The sequence below is a fragment of the Chenopodium album genome, chromosome 20, assembly GCF_948465745.1.
Source record: "Chenopodium album chromosome 20, dcCheAlbu1.1, whole genome shotgun sequence".
Taxonomy (NCBI): Eukaryota; Viridiplantae; Streptophyta; class Magnoliopsida; order Caryophyllales; family Amaranthaceae; genus Chenopodium; species Chenopodium album.
The window spans coordinates 8322349-8342711 of NC_137853.1; the positions used below are offsets into that span (position 1 = coordinate 8322349).

The 20363-nt window shown below is 36.4% G+C and overlaps 1 long non-coding RNA gene across 2 annotated transcripts; it reads left to right on the plus strand.

The window, feature by feature from the left end:
- The first annotated feature begins 709 nt into the window (after positions 1-709).
- On the plus strand, positions 710-6842 carry LOC145599038 (uncharacterized). Of its 2 annotated transcripts, XR_014103687.1 has the most exons (9): positions 710-824; positions 1671-1899; positions 3280-3595; positions 3668-3806; positions 3974-4235; positions 4353-4535; positions 4622-4722; positions 5427-6523; positions 6621-6842. It is a non-coding gene; the product is annotated as an uncharacterized LOC145599038 (long non-coding RNA). The 2 variants fall into 2 exon arrangements; XR_014103686.1 differs by having other exon boundaries at positions 3280-3806; positions 3974-4141; positions 6621-6841.
- Positions 6843-20363: the final 13521 nt, after the last annotated feature.

The following is a 20363-nucleotide window of genomic DNA, read 5'->3' on the forward strand; positions in this document are numbered from 1 at the left end:
GTTATTTTAATGGAAGCTCTTTGGTTATTCTTTGAGCCTTTGACAATAGTTGTTTTTTGATGAATGATGTGCAATGCCAACTCTCATTGCATGGTTTGATCCTTAAAAATTCTATATTGTTGGTAAATTTGCAGGTTTAGATTTTTTTTGGTGGGAGCTCTATTGTTAGCGCTTAGTGGCTCATGCTGGCCCTTGAAAGTCGAGGTCAGAAATTTCTATTTTTATCGTATATTCTTATATATTATTAATATTAGTAATCGTGTGTTTATCACTTTCCAATTTCTTTGTAATTGTATGATTTGAATTTTGGACTTTGTAATTCTAAAGATTATACTGGCAAATACTTGTTGGTTTGCTGTATATGTATCATGTATGTTACTATGCTCTCAGGGCCTTTCGCCTTATGCAGAAGATACTAAGCTATGATTCTGGTGTCTGTGTAGGTGCATGCGGTGGGATTAAATCATGGGTAAGTGTAATTGTTTCTGCGGGGCTTTTGCTATAGCTACTTCAAAAGGTGAATGCTGATGCAAAGAATGGGTATAAGATAATTCTCCATGACTAGAAAAGAAAGAGCGTGAATCATATCATACAATTATATACCCTATTTGCTTTACCAATTTATTTGCTAGGTTTTAACCACTGAATTTGATAGGTTTATAGTTTGTTATGAGAATGATCATACACCTTAATTTTGCTCTGCTTTGTAGAATTTTAGGGCAAAAGAGGAGATTGAGAAGAAGAAGATGGAGCTTTGTGAGTGAGTTCAAGCTCAACTCGGTCGAGTCAAGGAGGAGACTATAAATCATAATAGCTACTGTAAGGTGAAGTAAAACTCTTCCATGGATTGAAGTATTAGACATATGTATTACTGTAGTCGTTGTAGATTGTTTAGTTTGTTTGGTTATGTGCCTTTGTAAATCAGAGAATTGAATTAAGCCTTGAGGTGACAACTAAATCTCTGCATGATAAGGTGATATTTGCATTGAGCACTTCCTTTCACATGCATAGTCTAGGATGTTTAAGAGGCCCATCATACATGGTTTTAAAATATACACTTTTCGATTTTATGATTTTTATTGATGGCTCCTACATGTTTTTCTCTTACCCATTTGTAGTCTAAAGAGTTGACTGGATTGTGCCTGTTGGTTGAGGAAAATACTGCCTATGTTCAAATTAATTAACCTTTTCTTGGGCTAACAAGGGACATAGCCTGCTCAGTGTTTGAAAAAGCGCGCCTAAGGCGCGCCTAGGCGCTGAGGCGCAAGGCGTTAGAGGTCATGCGCTTTTTATGGTCTAGGCGAGGCGACTTCAATGAGGCGCAGCTAAAGCGCACCGAGGCGCGCCTAGGCGCACCAAGGCGCAGCTTGAGGCGCACCAAGGCGCAGCCTGAGGCGCTTAATGAGTTTTTTTCCAGATTATTTTGTTTCTTATTATATGCGCCTCACTTCAATGAGGCGCACCAAGGCGCACTGAGGCGCGCCTTAGGCGCAAGGTACTCCAATACGCCTTGGTGCGCCTTGAGCCTTTTTATACATTGAGCCTGCCTACATTTGGCCTAAGTATGACAAATCATGATAATTTCAAATAATTTGTTGCTGTAGTTTATGGGTAGCTATAGTAATCAAATTTGATCATGCTTCTTAATTTCAAACAATGTGTTGCTGCAGTTTATGTGTTGATGAGATTGCTTTTGTTCCATTAATGAACATCACTGAAGCTGGCATCTCAAGCATGGAGAGCTTTCAAAATCCACAAAATGCTGATGAGAATCCAGATGGTCACAATGGGTATGAGTTCATGATCTCAGAGTTGCTTGGTAATGATGTCCCGAATTACTCTTTAGTTCAGCCTGATATAAATTTTATGCACAATGGCATGGGCCTTAATCATGGCGAGGTACAATCCTTGATTTTTTAAAATATTGTTTGATCTCATAATGTTATTTTATTCCGTAACTGTTACCTTTATATTTGGGGATGTCCCTTTTAATATGGGTGTTGGAGACTTGATGGTCATTGTAGAACAAAACAAAATAGGAGATTTATTGATTGTTGGGCTTCTAAGAAAGAGCTTGTTAAAAAGATGGAGGTTACGGAAATGCGCTTGTTAAGGTGGATGTGTGGAAACACTTAAAGAGATAGAATCATAAATGAGGTTATTCCCAGGGAGACCAAAAATGACTTGGTTGGAAGGAGTTAGGAAGGATATGAAGTGCATGGATTTACATGAGGATGAAGCTTTGGATCGTAAGGGATGGAGGAGAAAGATCTATGTTGATGACTACACGGAATAATCAAATTTGGTTCATGTTAGCCGACCCCACTTTTGGGATTAAGGCTTTAATTGATTGATGACTATAATTAATTCTACTTTGTTCTTAGATTTAATATTGTATGAAGCTATTTAGACACTTATATTTTAAGTTTGATGCAGTAAGTTGGATCTTTATAGTGGTGTACTCTATAACTTATTTCCTACCAGTTACTATATTTGTTGAAAATAAAATAATTATTAAGGAAATAACAGACAGATTATGTGTAAGGGAAACAATGTATTTTGATAATGGTCTAGGAAAGCAAATGCTCTTAAATTTGTTCTAGATGGAATAATTACGTATAAAAACATAGAATATATCAAAAAGTGATAGGGGTATACACATGAAAAGTGAATAAAGTATAATGTCTAGAATTTGTTGTGTGTAATACACTACATGTAACAAAATTAGGTTTTTGTATCTTTGTGGAAGCTGAAAATGAACTATAAACTTCATAGGAAACTACAGTAGACAGTTGGAGGAGGATAAATGATGTAGGAGAAGCTGGACATTGTGTATTAAAGATTAAAAAGTTATTTGCCTTTTCTATTCATCTCATAGATTGGAAGGTATCCCTCCCATCGAGAGAAATGTATTTGCTCCGTACCAATAGAAGCATGATAAGAGGAGCTTAGCCTCAGTACCAATAGAAGAATGACATATTTGGTTTTTTTGTTTGGTTTCTGTGCTTTTGAGTTTTCTAGAGAATTTTTACCAGGTTTAGTCATGTATCTTATTGTTTTTTTTAGATCATTGAGTCATATAGTATCCAAAACTGTGTCCAAAATCTTCATTGGATTGTCCTTAATCGTGGCTAGAACATGATTTTGGTGTATTTTAGCCAAGGATTGGTGTGCTTCAATGTTATTGATATTGCTCTTGAAGTTCATGCTGTTTGTAGTTAATTGTCTAATTCAATGACTGCTGATTGCTGATTCTGATTTTATTTCGCGGTCGACCAGGCTCTCTTTTCCCTTTCAACTAATACGTCAAAATGAAGAACGCTTCGACTGTAAGGTTGATTGTGTAATTTTGGGGCTGAATTTTGAGTTATTTATTGCTGAATTTTTATTTATTGTGATTTAATTAACTACAAGGTTTGGTGAAGAATTGGGAGAATTTAGGCGACTTTGCAAATTCTGATTCTGAGCAAATGGCTGCGCAGGTTTGGTTATTTAACTGTATACTGTTTGCTTGTTTGATTGAAGAAGCTTATCACCCTTTAGGCGACTCTGCAAACTATTTGGCTATTTGCCGAATCATTGGAGAAGCAGAAAGGTTCAGAATTGAATTATGGTTATGGGGTTTGTAGATTTTGCAGGTTTTTGATGAATTGTTGTGTAATTGCAGAAATGATGAGATTACAAGATGAGAGCTTCAATGACACTTAATTTAAACGCCCTTTTGGTGCTTCTCGAGGAGAACCATGAGTGCTCTTTCGATAACTGTCAGAACAATGTCAATTCAAACAACCTTTTCGTACTATCAGGTTTATTAAAGTTGGTATTTAATTTTTCATCTTTGCCTTTTTTTTTATTTATTTCTTTTTTATTATTTGTGTTAGACTATAAGTGATACATGTTTTTACCTAATTGATGCTTGTCTATGGTGCTTGCGGTGGGATAAAAACATGGGCTAATGAAATTTTTTCTACAGGGCTTTCACATATCTTATTTTCCGTTGGTCTAGGCTTCTAGCTGTTACCTTGTTCTTGGTGAAATTGGCTAAGCATCACTACATTTCAAGAGACGGTTGCAGTCAACTGACATTTGTATGGAGCGGAAAATTATTCTAGAAGCTTCTGATGGTCTACAAAAGGCCCAGGTACCCTCATCTTCTCTGTTTACAATGGCAGTGAGAGGCTATCAACAAGTTGATCGAAGAAGCCATACTTGAGGCAGAGGAAAAAGGGATCAATGTAGTGAGCTTAGGACTTTTGAATCAGACAAGTTTACTTATGATTCTTTTATCTTCTGTTATATAAAACCAATGCGTATATAGCTAAGTACTTATCTTATGATCACTGTTATCTCAGGGGGAGCATTTCACTAGAAATGGCGAAATCTACTTGGAAAGGCACCCTAAGCTCAAAGTGAAAGTGTAGATGGTAGTAGCTTAGCTGTAGCAGCTTTTGGGAACTTCTCAAGTTCTGTTTAGGGGTCGGCTTTCAAAGGTTTATTATTCAATTGTCTCCGCGCTTTGTCACAAGGGCATCCAGGTAATTACCACACTGATCTTACATGATAAATTTAGTGAAATTGTAACATATTACTGTATAACCTATGATTTTCATTTCATACTCAGGTTACTACCATAAAAAAGGCTGAATATGAAAAACTTAAAAAATCCCTGACAACTGAAGCTACAATAATCTGACCCTTTCAGCAAAAGGCTACAATCAGAAGGTAGTTACTTTTAGCTTATTCAGGAGCATATTAGATTGATTTATTTTTTTTCTTTATATTTTTCGTGATATAGCAAATACAACTTCTAAAGCAATTAGCTAGCCAATTGACATGGTTTAAAGCTCTTGTGTAATGGGCTAAAGGGGTTGAATTCTGTTTTACTTATTAAGGGACGAAGGGGGTGATATTTTGTTGAAAGCAAGTATGGTTAGTAGGAGAAGATTTGGCAGAAATCGAGCAGTCTAAGGTGTCGAAGGGAACTAGAGGGAAAATTTTTGAATAATATTTGCTTGGTTGTTGTCTACTGACTATATGTACAAAGGTGATATGCTGAATAGGTTTCGATAAAATATAAGACGCTATATGATGAGGTTTTGGTTATGGGCTTTCTGATATGTTGTGTATGCGAAATAATCAAAATGATATTCGACTCTAAATGACGAGGTTTTTGTTAAGGGTTTTCTGGTTTGTAGTGGATTTGTCTGCATTCTTAACAGTTTGTTTTTTGGTGAACCATGGTTAAATAGAAGGTAAAGGGTGGGGGTGGGGAGGGTTGTTTTACAATAATAGGAAATGAGAAATGTCTTCTTTTTGCTTCAATTGGGTGGTTTTTGTTTGAATTAGAGGCTGTTAATGTAGTGAGTATCCCTGTTTTTGGTGTTTCCAAGTTTTGAAATATGCCCCACATTGTATCTTATTTACAGGCTTGTTGAGTTTGTGCTTTGATCACGAAGAGGTGAGAAAATCATGTCTCACTGCTCTGAAGAGGAGGATACTGACATTAGTGAATCTGAAATTGAAGAGTATGGAGACAAAACTTTTGAAGATCTTAAGTAAGGAAGTTCCAAGCTCAAAGTCTCAGAAGAAAAGTATACTTGGCCATATTGCCTGGGGAAAAGGAAGCGGGATTTTCTGTACAAAGAATTACTTCAGCATGCTTCGGGGATTGGAAATGCTAGCTCAAAAAAAAAAATTAAAAAAAAATGGAGCCAAGGGAGAAGGCAATCATCTTGGGCTAGCTTGATTTTTGGAAGATGAAGTGCGAAATCAAGCTAGCTCGTTGAAACAGGCTAATGGTGATGCTCATGTGGTTGATTGTGACCATGATGACAAGTTTGTATGGCCTTGGACAGGAGTAGTGGTTAACATTTCCTACTTGGTACAGAGAGGGCCGGTTTGTGGGGGAAAGTGGTTCAAAGCTGAGGGATGAGTTGAGAGCTGGAGGGTTCAATCCCAAGAGAGTCCATCCCTTGTAGAACTTTAGAGGCCATTCCGGTACTGATGTAGTGGAATTCAACAAAGATTGGCTGGGTTTGAACAATGCATTGGTATTTGAGAAAGAATATGAACTAAATCAGCATGGAAAACAGCATTGGCAAGCAAAGGATACTGAAAAGTTTGGGCTGTATGCCTGGGTTGCTCGTGCTGATGATTATGATTCACCTGGGATTATTGGGGAGCACTTGCAGAAGATTAAAGATGTGAAAACAGTGTCCGAGCTTGAAGCAGATATAGCTCGGAAGGCTGGCAAGCTTGTCTCAAACCTGACAACCGTGCTTGATCAGGCATATAATAATCCCTGCTTGGCTTAAGAAGAAGAGTTTGAAGGAAATAGAGACAAAATTTACTGAGACTTCCCATAACTTCAACAAGCTGGCATAAGAGAAAGACAAGCTTCATCAGGCATATAATAATCCCTTTCTCTCAATTACCTCCCAAGAAAACAAGGAAAGACTGCTTCTATCTCAACACACCATCCTTAGTTGCTCCTAAATCATTTGGAAATTTGCATTCTTGTGAGGTTTGTAAACTGTTCACATTTCCTCCAATTACATTTGACATTACCAATTGAAGTCCTTTTACTGAAAATTAGTCCATGTTTTTACTTGTGTAAGCAGAAGTGGCTGCCAAGAAGGGTGATTAGCGCGTGGCCGGAATAATCTAATTATAGCTTTGCAAAGTACAAGTAAATCTAATTATAACTCTGCAAAGTACAAGTGTAATCTAATTATAACTTTGCAAAGTTCAAGTGTAATCCAATTATAACTTTGCAAAGTACAAGTGTGATACATAGTGAATTTTTTATTTATTTAATTTTTTTTTTTAAGGAAGAAAATACTTTTTCTGATAGAATTATTGTTTTTTTTTTTTTTTTTTTTTTTTTTTTTATGAAAGGATGGTCTATTACCCAAAAGTTGTTACGGAGTACTATTTTCTTCCCCCCTTATATGAGAGGATGACCTATAAGTTTTGAATAAGGAAGAACCTATTAACCATCAATGCAAATTTATTTATAGGTGACACAATTGTGTATGATATTTAGGGGTAAGAAAATTATAACTCCCTTTGTTTTGTATTAATTGCAACATAACACTAGTTGTTGTATAAAATTAAAGAACAATTGTAAGGGGACCAAAAAGCGAATTTTATAATATAAAGTATAGTTAGTGGGCTATATTTATTTGTTTGTAGGAGAGAGAAATAATAAAAAATAAATTGTGTATGGCACATACATAGTTTATATTGTTAGTCAAAAGATATTGTAGCTCATGTTGTTGTTCTGCATGACTAAAAGTGATTATTTGGTTAACCGAACTGCTTGCTGCAGGTTTTAGAGAAGATCGTGAATGGGGTATAAAGATTTGGGTTCCAAAGTAAAGGGTGGATTGAGTCTCCTTTAAATGGGGATGACGCTACCATATAGACGTGTGTTTATCATATATAAAGGCAACACACCACATATATTAGCCATTCGATCTCCTAGGCTTTCATGAAAGTATTAGGCACCACTGGAGGAGAAAAAAATTTCTGATCAAGAAACACAAAGTTGAGAAAATGCTTTAATGGTGCCGGCTATTATCAGTTTACTAGGGTAATTAGCTTGTTAAGCCTGTTTGGTTCACCTTATTTGTGCTTATCTGAACTTATCTTATTTGGTGTGATATGATCTGGTCTACTCTGGTCTGATCTGTATGTCAAATTTGACCAAACTTTGACCTTAAATATACGATAATCTATACGGACAAAATATATCAAGTGGGTTCTTGTTAGATTCGTTTTATTAATATTTAATTTTCATAATTTTTTCATTACGAAATTAAAGATATTTAGCGATAAAAAAACTGCACATAAAATGATGATTTGAACTGAACTTATTTTTTCTGAAATAAATAAAAGTAAAAATAAGGCGAACTAAGGTCTTTACAAGGGTGATGTAGCCCTTTGTTGTTCAATTTTGTAATAATACCCATTTATGTGGTAATATGTTCTATCATTACCTATTAACTTATTTAGGGCTTGTTCATATTTACTGAGCTGAAGTGAACTGAAATGATTGGAGCTGAACTGAACTGAACTGATTGGAGCTGAACTGAACTAAATAAAGCTGAAATGAATATTTTATGAGAGAAGGAAATTAGGAGTTGAACTGAACTGATTGGAGCTGAACTGAACTAAATAAAGCTGAAATGAATATTTTATGAGAGAAGGAAATTAGGAGTTGAACTGAACTGATTGGAGCTAACTGAACTAAAATAAACTGATTGGAGATGAACTGATTGGAGCTAAACTGAATTGAACTGAACTGAAATTAAGCTGAAGTGAACAGGTCCTTAGACGAGTGTTCTCTAGAAAAATTTACATGAAACAAAATTCAAGTCAATAAATTTGCCTTATATTTTTTTACGGGAATAAATTTACCTAATTTTAGATAGTTATGCTTTCATTAATGTAATCAATTGGTAAGAAGGATAATGCTTTGCAACGAGTTTAACTTTTTAGCACTAGTAATAAGGTTTTTGCAATTAGTTAAGTTTTTAGAGTTTTTAACAATCGTTATTAATGGATGCTTTAAAGTGTAATTTGATTTTCATTTTGTAAAGTCTAATTATATTATAAAGTGTAAGTGTAACTCACTGTGAAAATGTTTTTCCTTGAGAAATGGTTGTGGTTTTTTGATGAAAGGGTAGCCTATCATTCAAAGTCATTAAGGTAGCCTAAAATTTGTATTTGATTTTTTAAGGGGGAAAGTGAATTATTTAGGAATGAGCAATTTATTTAGGGGTGAGGTAATTGTATATATAAGGGATGAGTTAATTTGCATATGGTTTTTAAGGGTAAACAATTTGCATATACTTTTTCTTATGCGCTTTTTTTTTTATTTTTTTATTTGCATCACTTTCCTTTTTAAGGTACTTTTTTTTTATTTGTATCACTTTCCTTTTTAAGGTACTTTTCTTTTTTTTAAACGCCCAGAAAGGCAGAAACCAACCTCACCTGATTCAGACCTTACCTGAAAGCTCGAACCTGAATTAAAAAGAGTTCAAACCTCCCTCACCCAATTCAGACTGGGCAATGTCAAAAATTTCGTCGCGCGGTGTCGAAGAAAGGCGAGTTCAAGACGGGGGGAGGAGATGGGGTGGGAGAAAGTAGACCTGGCAATCCTGACCCAGACCCGTTGACCCAACCCGAATGACCCGACCCATGACCTGAGATTGACACGAAAATGACCCGACCCATACCTGACCCGAAAATGATGTTGACCCGATCCTGACCCGACACCCGAACTGTCCCAACCCAAAGTTGACCCAACCTGAAATTGACCCAAAGTGTTTGACCCGAATAGACCCGATACCCAAAAATGGCCCGAACATACCCGATAAAGACCCAAACAGACCTAATACCCCCGAACTAAAATTACCTTATAATTGAACAAAAAATGTCTTGTGCCAAAAAATAACTAAAATTCTTCATTTTCAACCGTAGTAAGCTCATAAACTGAAATATACACTCTATAAAATTATTGATTTTAGCTTGATCCACAAATGAAACAACTCGAACATGACCCAAATATGACTCAAATATACTTGACCTAAAATTGACCTGACCCAAACATACCCGACCCAAAAATTGACCCGATCCGGACTCGACCCGATATCTGACCCGAAGTTAACCCAAAACCCGACCCATACCCACCCAAATGTTAGCTGACCCAAAGTAAACAGATCCGAATGTGACCCGACCTGAATAACCCATTTGCTAGGTCTAAGAAAAAGGTTAAGGATGTGGGGGCAGCTATTCCCAAGGATGCCAACTTTTGGGTGGTGGCTACCACCAGGTGGTTTTCATAAGGGGATGAATTCATCAGGTGGATTGCTAGGGTTAGGTGAGGAGGTTAGCTGGGGTGGAGAAAGCGAAGGCAAAAGGAATTTTGGGATTTAAAGGTGGTCAGGTTTGGGGATTGGGTTGAGGGGTAGTCTGCTGGACCAAGCAGCGAGGTTGGCTGGTGAGGCGCGGTGGTGGGGGGGTTCTGTTGGATCAGTCATGGTTGGGTCTGGTTATGGAGGGATATTGTACATAGTGCGTATTAAAAATAACCAACATCCGAAGAGCAATTATTAGAGTCGGTTTGCTTCATTATGTTAGTGTTGTATATTTGTCAAGTTTATTATGTTAGGAGTTTTAGGCTAGGTCTTGTTTTGTATTCTGTATATGTATGTGGTTAATATCAATACGAAATGCTAAACCGTTTTCTCTAATTGTTCTTAAATTTAACATGCTATCACATCTCTCTAATTTTTATAGAAATTTTGAATTGATCCTGGTGTTTGTTCTTTAATTATTCCGTAAAAGTTGTTGATATATTTATGAGATTTCCATTAAATAATTGTTTATCTCAGAGATTAATGCGGGTGTCCGCCGTCCCATCCTTTTCTCCACCTTCACCCACAGCGGCCTACGGCGCATCCTAAAAGTAACGATAGGTCATCCTAAAAGTAACGATCGAACTTGTTGTAATCCCCCCCTCTCCTCTATTTTCCTCTCAATTTATTCCTTCACTTTCTCTCTCCTTCTTCTCTTCTCGCTCTCACTCTCTCTCTCTTCTTCTTCTTCCTCTATTTTCTTTCTATAAGCTTCCATTAGAGACTCATGCCACTCTGCGTTTTGTGTAAAAGAACTTTCCAACTCTCAAATCTTTCAAAGCTCACAACAAATCGAAGCATGATCACCTTAAATTTACATGCACAATTTGTTACGCTAAATTTCAATATTCCATTCAATTGCTCCAACACAGAGTCGATGATCATCATAATCATCAACATAATTGTAAGTATTTTTTTAAAAAAATTTATTTTTGATTTATTGTAACACTAAATTGCATCCAAAAAATTAACCTTGACAAGTTCAATTTATAATTTACATGAAAACGAAAATTAACAAATTACATGAAATAGGGACATAAAAAATAATTTAAAAACCACTTTAAAAAGACAATTTTTTGAGAATATGTTTTAATGAAAAGATAGAATTAAAAAATAAAAGCTAAATAATATAATAATTTAAGCTATATCTAATATTTTCCTTGCAATCTTATTGGTGATCCCTAAATTCAAAACTCTAAGCCCTAAATCCCTAAAACCTAAATCCTAAAATCTTAATTAGCATTTTTAAAGAGATTATTGCTAATATGTACATCAATCAGAAATAGTAAAAGAAAAAAAATACAAAAACTCACAATTATCCCAAATGCAATACAATAAATAAAAAGTGTCACATACATATATACAAACAATACTAATTATTTAATAAGGGACGGAGGGAGTATTTATTCTATTTATTTCATCCATTAAATAAGATGTAATTTTCTTGAGTTGTTTATTTGAATTAATAATATGTCCTACACAATTAGACTATCATCACTCATGGTATAAAAATTTATATCATCCCTCTCTCTCTACCACTTTCTCACTCATCCACATCATGTATACCACAATACAATATAATTTCTCAAAAAATCACCCCACCCATGGTATAAAAAAAACTCCTATAAGTATTAATTTTTTTGAAACTACTCCTATAAGTATTAATTATACAATTAGTTTAATTATAATTATTTTTTATTTTATTATTGGAAATAAATAATTAATGTTTGTAAAGTTAATCAAATGATATAAGCAATTAAGGTAGTAAAAAAGCGAATTCGAAAAAATCTATTAAAGTATATCAATATGGGTGTCAATGTGTAGGTCTTGAAAAATTATGAACATGGTAATTTTTTCATAATTATTTAATTTATAATTTTTTATTAAAATGCAATTGAAAAAAAAAATATAAAAGATACATGATAACCAACCCACATGGCGTGACCTGATTGGTTTATGTTACCTGGGGACCAAAGCAAATGTTTACCCTGAGATGGTATATACAATTCCATGGTATACTTTTATACCACCATTGTAGTAAAAATTATTAGATTTTGGATGAATATAAACATTGTGGTATAAAATTATACCACGAGTGTTGAAGCTCTTATTACCATGATTATGGGAAGCCGTATATTTAATTACTTTCACATTCACTACATTGAGTTTTATCTGATAGAATATGAACCATTTCATATTCTGTAATTATTGTTTGTGTAATAATTATGTAGAGAGTATACTCTTAATTATGCTTGTACATTGGCTATTTATATTGAAGCTATGAGAATACATCTCTTAAGGAGATTTACACAATTCTACATGGTATCACGGCCAATCGGAAAATTTCTTTCTAAATTCCGCAACCCTAGGTCCTAGGACCTTTCATCAACCGTAGCCTCCTTCTGCTATCTAAACCGCCAGCCTCTCCTATGGTAGATGACGATACACCTCCTCCACCACCCCCTCCTCCTCCCTCTACCCCTCCCTTTCACCCAGCCTTTTCTATATCCAACATCGAAAATTTGATGTCTATCACTCTCGATCAGGAAGAAGGACAATATGCAACATGGGTGGTGATGTGGATTAAACCACGGAAAGGGATACTAGCAATTAGGGTAAACCTAATTCAATAAAGTTTGATCTTTTCGACTAAAACAAGAAGAAAAGCAACGTTTTGAAATTAACTCACACAAATCAACCTCACAATTAATTTCCTTAAACTCAAAAACACATAAATTCTCATTAATGAAAACAAATATTTATAGATATACAATCCCATGTCCAATAGGATAACGATAACTAAAAAGATAATATTAAATCCTAACAAACTCTAATAATATTAAACCAACTACTAACAGGATAAAATAAGGAAAAATAAATCCTAAACAAAATAAATCTAGACCAAGATCCTTGATCCGCATCAGGTGGAATTATTCCAAATTCATCCTTGTGCGTTCAATGTCTTGGACCACATAGATGCGGATGTTACTCGACCAATTGATATTGACTCTGCGACTTGAAAGCGTTTAGATGCCATTGTTAAGCAATGGATCTACGGTATTATCTCTAAAGACCTCGTCCATACTATCATGAAGCCCGGTGCAACTGCCCTCGAACTTTGGAACCGATCGAAGGAACTTTTTCATGACAATAAACATACCCGAGCCGTTTATCTTAAGGAGCAGTTCAATAACACTCGCCTGGAAAATTTTGCTAACATGTCAGAGTACACCAAGCAAATTAAACTCCTTGCGGATTAGTTAAGTAACGTGGGGAATCCTGTTTCTGAGAGCAAAATGGTGTTGCAAATGATCACAGGTTTGCCGAAAGGGGAATATGATACGGTCGCTGCTATCATACAATAGTCTGACCCTTTTCCGAATTTCAATAAAGCCCGATCCCAATTTTTACTGGAGGAAACAAGAAAAACGAAACAAAAAGAACACGATCATCAAGCCTTAGTAACTCTTCTCTGTCGTTGCAACCGACGTCTAATCATCCACGTGAGGCTGGGGGTCGCGCCAGCAGCAACAGTAATCGCGGCCGTGGCCGCGGTGGCCAGTGCGGAGGCAAGGGTTGTGGTGCTGGTCGTGGAAAGCAAACCGACAACAACAGCAGCCACCAACCGCAACTGGGCCACGGTCAGCAGCCTGCCCAACGCTGGCCCAACCAGCAGCCTCAGCAAGCCCAGCAACATTGGGCTGGTCCGATTTCAGGAGGGTGGCCTCTCCTCCATGCCCTTTTCCTACCAATCCAGCAGGCTATTTTCAACAACCCTAACAATCCATTTTGGGCCCTCGCACAAACCAACAGGCACAAGCTTATTTTGCTCCAGTCCAGCAACAAGGGTACGACCCTCCTTATGACTCCGACCGAGTTGGGTCAAGCCTATAGCTCTATGAGTCTTTCGTCACCTAATGACGGGTGGTACATGGATACTAGCGCCACATCTCACCTCACTAATAATGCTGGAAACTTCCTTAAATTGTTTAATTTGAGCACTCCTAAGTTTATTTTGGTTGGTGATGGCAAACGAATTTCAATTCATGGCTACGGACATACCTCCACACCTCTACCCTACCTCTTTTTCCAACTAAAAACGTCCTCCTTGTTTTAACATCATTAAGAACTTAGTTTTTGTTAGGAAATTTATTTGTGACAACTCTGTTTCCGTTAAGTTTGACCCTTTTGGTTTTTCTATGAAGGATCTTCGTTTGGGGACGATTCTAGCTCGGTGCAATAGTGTGGGGGATCTCTATCCTTTTTCTTCATCTTCCGCTGCAAATGATCTTCATCATCTAGCTCTCACCGCTATCTCTCCTTCAACTTGACATAGTAGACTTGGACATCCTAGACAAGTTTTTAATTTTCTTAGAATAAACAGTTTGATCAATTGTAATAAAGGGAAAAATACCCCATTTTGCTATTCTTGTCCTTTGGGAAAGCACACTAGGCTTCCTTTTAACTATTCTATGAGTATTACTTTTTCCCCTTTTGATATAATTCATGCGGATTTATGGACTTCCCCTATTACTAGTAAATTAGGTCATAAGTATGATTTGGTGTTTCTTGATGATTTTTCTCATTTTCTTTGGGTTTTTCCACTAAAATATAAGTCTCAAGTCTACTCTATTTTTCTTCAATTTAGAGCATACATTTCCACTCAATTTGAAAAACATGTGAAAATTTTTCAAAGTGATAACGGTCGTGAATTTGACAATGGTCCTTTTCACAAATTTTGTGATGATAATGGAATTTCTTTTCGATTCTCATGCCCTCATACCTCTTCTTAAAACGGTAAGGCCAAGAGAATTCTCCGTACTATCAACAACAAGGCACGTACTATGCTCTTCCATGCCTCTTTACCACCTTCTTTTTGGGTCTATGTCGTTCAAATGGTCGCCTATCTCACCAACATACTTCCGACCACTACTTTTGGTTACAAAACCCCCACCGAAGTCTTATATCGTAGGTCCCCTTCCTACGACCATCTTCTTACTTTTGGATGTCTTTGCTACCCGAACCTCTCTTCTACGGCAAAGCACAAGCAAGTTGGAACCTTGATCCACCCCTTGTGTCTTCTTAAGCTACCCATCCAACCATCGAGGCTATCTATGCTTTGATCTTAGCCAAATTTAGGGAAATGGACTATGATTTTTTAGATGATTGTTCTCTCAACAATCTACTCCTTCAAGGCCCAGTGCACACGACCCAACCAGTAGCCACTCCGACCCACACGCCTATAGCCCACCCTACCTCTCCTATTTCCACCACAGCTAGTGGTGGGCATATATAATAGTCCACGCATGGACCGTGGCCCAGTTCAGTCTGCCACGGCCCACACGTGGGCTACCCCTACTGGCCCATCTTCTCCTCCATCCTCATCTACATCCCCTATGATCCAATTTGGATCATTCGATCCTAGCCCAATTCCCATACAAGCCACACCAATACCCTCCTCTAGCCCGCCTTGTCCATTGGTGCCCACACACCCCATGGAAATCCGAGCCCAACATGGAATTTTTAAACCTGAAGTCCCCTTTTATCTCATGACTCAATCTATTAGTCCTCTTCCCAAGAGTCCTAGACTTGCCATGTTAGACCTGAATTGGAATGCAGCCATTAAAAAGGAGTTTGATGCTCTTACTAAACAGCATACTTGGGATCTTGTTCCAAGGCCTTCTGGTGTGAATATTATTCGTTGTATGTGGTTGTTCAAACATTAGTACAGGGAAAATGGTGACTTAGAGCTACACAAAGCTAGACTTGTTGTAAATGGCAAGTCCCAACAGGTGGGGGTTGACTGTGATGAGACTTTCAGTCCAATTGTTAAACCGGCTACCATCCATACAATTTTGAGTATTGCTTTGGAGAAGGATTGGCCGATACATCAATTGGACGTAATAATGCCTTCTTGCACGGTGATCTTAAGGAAACTGTGTATATGCATCAACCCCCCAGTTTTGTCAACCCGGGGGCACCTACTCATGTTTGTCGGCTCTATAAGTCTTTATATGGGCTTAAGCAAGCACCACGGCCGTTGTATCAACGGTTTGCCAATTATCTTCTAAGACTTGGGTTTGTGTGTAGCAAGAGTGATAACTCTCTTTTCATTTTGCACCGAGGTCGCCACTCGGCATACGTATTGCTCTATGTTGACGACATTGTCTTGACTGCGTCTACCGAGGCTCTCAAATCAGAAATTATTGGGCTTCTTCAGGCCGAATTTGCCATGTCCGATCTTGGTAGCTTTCGATATTTCTTGGGTATTTCGGTCACAAGGACCCTTGGCAGCATGTTCCTATGCCAACATAAATATTCTCAAGAAATTATTTCTCGTGCCAAGATGGAAGGTTGTAAACCCGTGGCCACCCCGGTTGACTCCAAGGCAAAATTAGGGGCTCTTAATGACAAACCCGTGGCAGACCCCTCCCTCTATAGAAGTTTAGCTGGCGCCCTTCAATATTTGACTTTCACAAGACCGGATATCGCGTGCTCGGTCCAACAGATTTGCTTGTTCATACACGACCCAGGGGAGCCGCCGACTTTAATGTGTTAAAACACATCATCAGGTACATACAGAGGACCCTAGACTACGGGTTGCACCTCTATCGCTCCCCTCCAATTACTCTTGTGTCCTATACGGACGCCGATTGGGGGGGTTGCCTCGACACCCGACGCTCTACATCGGGGTATTGCGTTTTCTTGGGCGACAATCTCATCTCGTGGTCTGCTGAGCGGCAAACTACCTTGTCTCGATCAAGCGCCGAAGTCGAGTATAGAGCCGTGGCAAATGTGGTTGCCGAAACTTGTTGGCTCCGCAACTTACTGCTGGAATTGCATTACCCCATTCGCTGAGCTACTTTGGTATATTGTGATAACATTTTCGCTGTTTACTTGTCTAGTAACCCGGTTCAACATCATCGAACAAAACATGTTGAGTTGGACATCCACTTTGTAAGGGAAAAGATTGCCATGGGTCATGTACGGGTACTTCACGTGCCCTCTTCTTATCAATATGCGGACATCTTCACCAAAGGTCTTCTTCGGCAGCTCTTCGCGGACTTTCGTTCCAGTCTTAGTGTTCGGCCACCTCACGCTTCAACTGCGGGGGTGTGATAGAATATGAACCACTTCATATTCTGTAACTATTGTTTGTGTAATTATGTAGAGAGTATTCTCATAATTATGCTTGTAATTATGCTTGTACATTGGCTATTTATATTGAAGCAATGAGAATACATCTCTCAAGAAGATTTACACAATTCTACACTATCCTAATAGGACAAACAAAAGGAAACAAATGGATTTAACACCATTGTTTGATTTGTTTCTACTTTCTACTACATACTTCTGATAAATTTCGAAACAATATAAATTGGGCCTGAGCAACCCGAACAAGGAGGAGGAGAGTTAGGCCCACAAACAAGGCTTTAGAGCTTCCATACTAAAACCAATTGGCAATAGTAGGAGTTTCTCCTCTACCTTATAAAGTGGAACCACCTGTCCTCTTTCTCCAATGTGGGACACTCATAAGTGGGCTACAATGGGATTCAACACTCCCCCTCACTTATGAGTGTCCTTAGAACTAGAGCACACCAGAAGGTACAATATAAATCCTCTTTGGGAATGAACATCCAATAGAGGCCCCTTAACCAATGGCTTGACAAATACCCAGTTATAAATGGCCCAACAAACCTGGGCTTTGATACCATGATAAATTTTGAAACAATATAAATTGGCCTGGGCAACCCGAACAAGGAGGAGGAGAGTTAGGCCCACAAACAAGGCTTTGGAGCTTCCATACTAAAACCAATTGGCAATAGTAGGAGTTTCTCCTGTACCTTATAAAGTGGAACCACCTCTCCTCTTTCTCCAATGTGGGACACTCATAAGTGAGCTACAATGGGATTCAACAACTTCGTATAAAAAAATAATGATATATATGCCATCTCAATTACATATAGCCCTCCCTAAAAAGGTGGTATATATTTTCATGATAATACTATTTCATTCTTAACTAGCATATCATTGAGATAGATAAAAGTATTATATATTAAGTTAATATAGTGGTGTAATCCGTTTAATAGTAAGAAAATATATGAATTTTCATCGTCCAAGCACATGTTATTGATGTTAACATGATTTGAATAAATATATAAGGTATCAATGAGATCATGATAGATAAGTAGAGAACAAGATGGCAAATGACCCAATACGAGTACTATGTAGCTTGGTCAAGAAAAAATGATTTTGGCACTCCTTAGTTTGATTTGGGCACTCATCCTTGTGATTAGAGACAATGAGACTAGAGCACCAATATCAATTTATATACGAAATGTCAAAATAAAGACAAATAAATATTCAACTCACCTAAAATTAGTTGTGTAGACTAATTTAGGGAAGAGGAAACTTCATACTCCGTATGTATTACATGCAAGTAATAATAATGCAACTAGATTAACGACATTATTAGACAGAAGTATCCCATTTTTTTTTTTTTTTTTTTCACTTGAAAGAAGAATATATGTATGTTGGACGGCATATATACGTGTCTTTACTAAAATTTCATTTATGGAAGTGTTTAAGATATTATGTGAGAGGACAAAGGAAGACTTACGAAGACTTTGGAGAGAGACATTTGTATTAAGCATCTAACCTTTGTTTCCACCTTTCAAGTCGATTGGGATCGGAGTATGTTTTTATTTATTTGTTTATTTTTAAATGGACCTGGTTCACACTAACTTATTGTGGACCACTAACATTAGAGACAATATGATTGTTTTGTTAATAAAAAAAGTCACTATATTAAAATAAAGGTTATTATGTTGAAATAAAAGTTAGTGGGACATTAAAAGCGATAAAAGTTTATTTTTTTTAATGATATTTTTAATATAATGGTCACTATATTAAAATTAGGTCACTATTCAACATAATTTCATACTTTAAGTTCATGATAATATTAATGGTCACACATGTTTTAAAAAAGGTTACTATGTTACTATATTAAAATTAAGGGTCACTATGTTGAATATAATGCCAGTTACGTGTGGATAAACCTTAGGTTCACAATAATATTATTGTGAACCAGTCCACGCAAGATTTTTTGTTATTTATTTATTAGTTTAAATTGTACCGACCATTAGTGTCTTTAATTTTTTTTCAAAAGAATTAAATAATTTAATTTTATTATTAAAAATTTGATATTATAGAAATATATTTGTTTTTGTATAGACTAATCTAGTGCAAAATAGTGAAGTTTTACATACTAGATAATAATATTAAATAAAGTCAAAGTTAATATGTAAATAATACTCGTAGTACAAAAATTTAAAATTTTTAAACTTATGCGACATTTTAATTTAAAATTTTTAAACTATATGTATAATACCCTTTTTGAAACTATGAAGTATATAGTTCCCTTAGATTATCATAGAGAAATTTTAATAGCTATCATCAACGATAATTTGTCCTCGTCACGCCATTTTATATTGTCAAATTTAAGCTAATTTAGCTCCTATCTAACTTGTATTTGTTCAACCTATACTTTTTTACATCGAAATTATATAGAGTTGCACAAAATAGTGATCTAAATGAGAATCGTGCGACTACCCAAAACCTTGCCAATCAATTAAATATTACAATGAAATTGTTGTTACAATTGCTTGCTCACTAGGATTACAATCAATTATTGTCTGCCATTATCTCTAAAATAATATTACAGCCCACCTAAACCCTTAAACTTTCATCATTTTTCTTACCAAAAATTATAAAATCTCTAGGTACGACATATAATTAATGTTTGAATTTGACTAAGGTATAACGTTCATGACAAGTTCTCAAATGTAGTTATGATGATTGATGATGCTTCAGTTTCATCAGCATGGTATCAGCCACTCAACTAGTCGATTCACTACAAAGTACTAGTTCAATTTTCCCAAACAACCACGGCATACACTACTTCAAATTTAACTCTCGGGTTTTGTAAATGGTAGTACTCGTACTCAATTACCTAGTTTAAGCTAAGTAGTCATCCCATGAGATAGGAGAACTAGTCACTTTAAATTCAAATTTAAGTAAAAAAAACTCGTTTAGATAGTACTTTAACATTGTGATTTGGAAGTTAAAGTTTGTCTCTTAAAGTACGTAGAATTAAGATCGCGTAGTTTACGTGTATTAAGTGTGAAAGAATTAAAAAATTGTGAATTGAGCTGACGTGTGAAAGATACATACTTAGCATTTTCGTAGAACAATCATGCAAGTCAATCCATCAAGTCAAGGTTCAAAACATTGCTCTCCACTAAAGCAATTAATTCCAAAAGTCAAAAAGCAATCATATTGACTTAATCAACGTTACACAAAAGATCTAAAAATAAAAGGACAAAAGAGATAATTATAATAATTGATAAGAAAAAACATAAAATGATTGGTTATAAGAAC